This window comes from Salvelinus sp. IW2-2015, unplaced genomic scaffold (assembly GCF_002910315.2).
Source record: "Salvelinus sp. IW2-2015 unplaced genomic scaffold, ASM291031v2 Un_scaffold5400, whole genome shotgun sequence".
NCBI lineage: Eukaryota > Metazoa > Chordata > Actinopteri > Salmoniformes > Salmonidae > Salvelinus > Salvelinus sp. IW2-2015.
In genome coordinates, this window is record NW_019946665.1 from 9,690 (window position 1) to 15,100 (window position 5,411).

Genomic DNA, 5,411 nt, shown 5'->3' on the forward strand with positions numbered 1-5,411 from the left:
TTCATCCGATTATTGACAAAATGTAGAATCTTTTTCAAAGTATCTCTCTTTTTCGAACAAGCATTGCCAGAGCTGGCTACAAATTTCAAATTCCACCCCTCTGAAAGATGGAACAAATATTACAACACAATATTATGGCTCGAACTCAATGTGCTGGTTATAAAAATACCCTGTATATTATGGGAAAAGGGTAGTTTTGTCTAAAAAAGATATGTCATTGGAAATGCGTAGACGTTCCTGGTCCTTCATGGAGTGATCAGGAATTGTACAGGAAGCTCTGCTCAAATCCAAGAGCTATCAAGCCAATGAATTAAAGCATTTGGCCCCAAAAATGAGAGGAGGCACGGTGGCAACGTCGGAGGCGGTAGGCGAACTGCGTCTGTCTGCCCAACCTAAAGATCACAACTGGCAGAGGAAAAAAACAGCACTAACATAAAGGAAAGATATACCAGTTCATTTGCGGACCAGGAATGTTGATCAACTGTGCCATACATATCTTTGCAAAAATAGTTGGGCAGGAGATTTCTGCATCGAACCGACTTCCATGGATACAGGGTGTTCGAGTAGGATATATAACAACAATGCAAAAGAATTTTAATAGACTTCGTGCTTTCAGCTAAAATTATCTATATACGACATATCTGCCACCAACAAAAATGTTGCAAATATTTGGGGCATCAAAACAAATCGCAAGCCTCCGCAGATTTTGTTGTGAGATACAGAACTCAATAGACCCACATCTTAATTTATGTATGCCCTCACCGTAGCCTGTTCCTGTGTCTCAGGTTCAGGAATGGACTGAAAATGCCATAGCATGATCTGAAATTGACCCTAGAAATAGTACTGTTACGGCAATCTGGAAGAGCTCACATTCAGTAACATACAACAAAACTAACACTCTTAGTAAAAGTATTTATCTTTCCAACTCCACGCAATCCTGTGGATCTATTCGATTAGATAGATTGAAACATTTGTATGTTAAACCATTCACAGCATAGCTGAAAGACTATGTGTGCGTAAGAAAACACACAAGTGGGTGGCACAGCAGAGATAGATGGAATGGGCCCTGAGGATGAAGCTGAGGGTGGCCAGCAGAGATAGATGGGATCGGCCTGAGGGTGGCCACGCAGCAGATAAGATGGGATGGCTGAGCGGAAGCTGAGGGTAGCGACCAGCAAGCGATGATGGGATGGGCGAGGGAAGCTGAGGCGTGGCCAGCCAGAGATAGACTGGGATGGGCTGAGGGAAGCCTGAGGAGTGGCCAGCAGACGATAGATGGGAAATGGGCTGAGGGAACTGAGGGTTGGATGTGGAAATTGGAGACAAGTGGGAGTCGAGTGCTAGTGTGAGAGAGAGAATGCAATGCTCAATAAGATAAAATTTAAAAAGTCTAAATAAAAATAATAAAAAGTATATTTAATGACACCCGAGGTCAGTGGTTTTTACAACCTACATGCCGGTTGCCCACATGAGGCTGATCGCCGTGCAGCGGTTTGTACACAATGCATATACACCAAACAAACTTCCCTTTTCAAAAATTCACAAATTAAAAAAACACGCTGATCACCATAGTATACAGCAACACCCACACAACTGCCGCCAGTAGAAGAGGCTAAGCTAGAAGACGTTGAGCTTTTTAATGTCCCCGTTCTTGCACAACAAACATATACAGTTGCATTAGCTGTTATGATTTCAAGCTTGTCCTTGTATGTCCCTTTGTTTTAAATGTAATTATTTGTAATTCATTATTTTTTGCATTGTTTTGCTGTTTTCTTCTGTCTTTTCCTTTTGTCTCTTAGTTCATTCTCTTGGTTGTGGTGCATTAGGGGGGATCATCGGGGGTGGGGGTTCATTCTCTTCGGTTGATTGGTGCATTGGGGGTTCTTGGGGGTTGGGGGTTCATTCTCCTTGGTTGTTGATACGCATTGGGGGGTATCCTTGGGGGTGGGAGGTTCATTCCATCTTGGTCGTTGGTGCAATATCGCGGGGGGTTCTCTGGGGGTGGTTCATTATCTTGGTTGTTGGTGCACTTGGGGGGTTCTTGGGGGTGGGGGTTCATTCCTCTTCGGTTGTTGGTGGCATTGGGGGGTTCTTGGGGGTGGGGGTTCAATCATCTTGGTTGTTGGTGCATTGGCGGCGTTCTGGGGGTCGGGGGTTCCATTCTCCATATGTTCGTTGACACTCGAGGGGCAGTGTATTTCCAAACTAAATGCCAAGGGGAAAGGGACTTCAATCTCGTAATTTTTTAATTTTTCCTTCCTGGGGGGACTAGTGGGAGGGTCATGATATGTCTGAGGGGATCAGCATATTGGAACTGTGGGGGGGAATGTTGGCGGGTTCGGGTTCACTAGAATTGATGATCATGCCAAGGAAAACGAGACATATGACATATATTTTATATCACCATCATGCACACGCACCCTCACACATAAGGATGGCTCTGTTGCAGAAAGACTGATACATGTTTGATAGTGTCTTGATGCTGTATTGTTTGTCCTTCATGTTCTAATACTTTAATGTTACCCCTTCCTTGTGGTTTTTGTAATAAATATATATATTTTTTTTTTTAACTCTACCTACATGTACATACTACCTCAACTAACCGGTGCCCCCGCACATTGACTCTGTACCGGTACCCCCCCTGTATATATTGTTATTTTTTACTGCTGCTCTTTAATTGCTTGTTACTTTTATCTCTTATCCGTATTKTTTGAMACTACACTGTCGGTTAGGGGCTCRTAAGTAAGCATTTCACTGTAAGGTCTACAGCTGTTGTATTCGGTGCATGTGACTAATGAAATTTGATTTGATTTAGGAAACGCAACTTCTTTTTTAACCAGAGGAACTGAAGGTACAGTCAGTCCTCCAAAAACCCTTCCAAATGGGTAAATTTAGACCTCACAAACATAACAGACAATGGATCCCCATTAGTGGTTACTAGTTGTCCTGGGTACAACCAAGAAGACCTCACAAACATAAGACAACACAAATGACAATACATACAGTAGACTTCACAGCTGGCAACTAACATTACAGACATTGACAGGATGAAAAGTGGGTCTGCATACCAAATGACGCCCTATGCCCTATGTAGTGCACTGCTTTTGACCAGCACCCTACTGGCCCTGGCCAAGAGCAGTGCACTACATAGGGAATAAGGTACCATTTGGGACGAAGCCTGGGACTTCCACAACTGCCTGTCCATTGTGTCACATGGTGGACTTCTCCTGGATCCATCCCTGCCGTGACTGAAAAACCACAAACTCCAGGCTTTCATTTAAATGTATTAACATCATTTATTAACATTTATTATGTGGGAATGAGACCTTTTTAATAAGTACATGGCACTATATACATTCCAGAGGACGGACAGTGTATACACATGGTGTCAGGGGAGGGGTAGGGAGACAGGACACAGTCAGGAGGGGTAGAGAGCAGAGACAGGAAACAGTCAGAGGGGTAGTAGAGACAGGACACAGTCAGGAGGGGTAGAGAGAGGAGACAGGACACAGTCAGGAGGGGTAAGTGGAGACAGGACACAGTCAGGGAGGGGTGAGAGAGAGACAGGAACACAGTTCAGGAGGGGTGAGAGAGAGACAGGACACAGTCAGGGGTGTAGAGAGAGAGACAGGACACAGTCAGGAGGGGTGAGAGACAGGACACAGGTCAGGAGGAGGTAGAGAGAGAGACAGGACACAGTCAGGAGGGGTCGAGAGACAGGACACAGTCAGGAGGGGTAGAGAGGAGACCAGACACAGTCAGGAGGGTAGAGAACGAGGACACAAGTCAGGAGGGGGTCGATGAGGGAGACAGGACACAGTCAGGAGGGGCGAGAGAGAGACAGGACACAGTCAGGAGGGGTAGGGAGACAGGAACACAGTCAGAGGGTAGAGAGAAGACAGGACACAGTCAGGAGGGGTCGAGAGAGACAGACAGGACACAGTCAGGAGGGGTCGAGAGGAGAGACAGGACACAGTTCAGGAGGGGTGAGAGAGAGACAGGACACAGTCAGGAGGGGTCGAGAGACAGGACACAGTCAGGAGGGGTCGGAGGGAGACAGGACAAAGTCAGGAGGGGTCGAGAGAGAGACAGGACACAGTCAGGAGGGGTAGGGAGACAGGACACAGTCGGAGGGGTAGAGAGAGAGACAGCACAGTCAGGAGGGGTCGAGAGAGAGACAGGACACAGTCAGGAGGGTAAGAGACAGGACACAGTCAGGAGGGGTAGAGAGAGAGACAGGACACAGTCAGGAGGGGGTAGAGACAGACAGGACACAGTCAGGAGGGGTCGAGAGAGAGACAGGACACAGTCAGGAGGGGTCGAGAAGAGAGACAGGACACAGTCAGGAGGGGGTCGAGAGAGAGACAGGACACAGTCAGGAGGGGTAGAGAGACAGGACACAGTCAGGGAGGGGTAGAGAGACAGGACACAGTCAGGAGGGGTAGAGAGACAGGACACAGTCAGGAGGGGGTAGAGACAGGACACAGTCAGGAAGGGTAGAGACAGGACACAGTCAGGAGGGGTAGAGAGAGAGACAGGACACAAGTCAGGAGGGGTAGAGAGAGAGACAGGACACAGTCAGGAGGGGTCGAGAGACAGGACACAGTCAGGAGGGGTAGAGAGAGAGGACACAGTCAGGAGGGGTAGAGAGACAGGACACAGTCAGGAGGGGTAGAGAGACAGGACACAGTCAGGAGGGGTAGAGACAGGAACAGTCAGGAGGGGTAGAGAGAGAGACAGGACACAGTCAGGAGGGGTAGAGACAGGACACAGTCAGGAGGGGTAGAGAGAGGACACAGTCAGGAGGGGTAGAGAGAGAGACAGGACACAGTCAGGAGGGTAGAGAGACAGGACACAGTCAGGAGGGTAGAGAGAGGACACAGTCAGGAGGGGTAGAGAGACAGGACACAGTCAGGAGGGTGAGAGACAGGACACAGTCAGGAGGGGTAGAGACAGGACACACAGTCAGGGAGGGGTAGAGACAGGACACAGTCAGGAAGGGGTAGAGAGAGAGACAGGACACAGTCAGGAGGGGTAGAGAGACAGGACACAGTCAGGAGGGGTAGAGAGAGGACACAGTCAGGAGGGGTAAGAGACAGGACACAGTCAGGAGGGGTAGAGCAGACAGGACACAGTCAGGAGGGGTAGAGACAGGACACAGTCAGGAGGGGTAGAGAGGGACACAGTCAGGAGGGGTAGAGAGAGAGACAGGAACACAGTCAGGGAGGGGTCGAGAACAGACACATTCAAAGATGCGTAAAATGGCAGCCCTTATGGTATAGTAGTGCACTACAATTTGACCAGTGCCCTATGGTATAGTAGTGCACTACATTTGACCAGTGCCCTATGTATAGTAGTGCACTACATTTGATCAGTGCCCTATGGTATAGTAAGTGCACTACATTTGACCA

At 48.1% G+C, this 5,411-nt stretch overlaps 1 long non-coding RNA gene across 1 annotated transcript; it reads left to right on the forward strand.

Moving 5' to 3' along the window:
* Positions 1-3,342: 3,342 nt before the first annotated feature.
* On the forward strand, positions 3,343-3,968 carry LOC139026653 (uncharacterized). Its single transcript, XR_011478517.1, has 3 exons — positions 3,343-3,427; positions 3,677-3,736; positions 3,925-3,968. It is a non-coding gene; the product is annotated as an uncharacterized lncRNA (long non-coding RNA).
* The last annotated feature ends 1,443 nt before the right edge of the window (positions 3,969-5,411 follow it).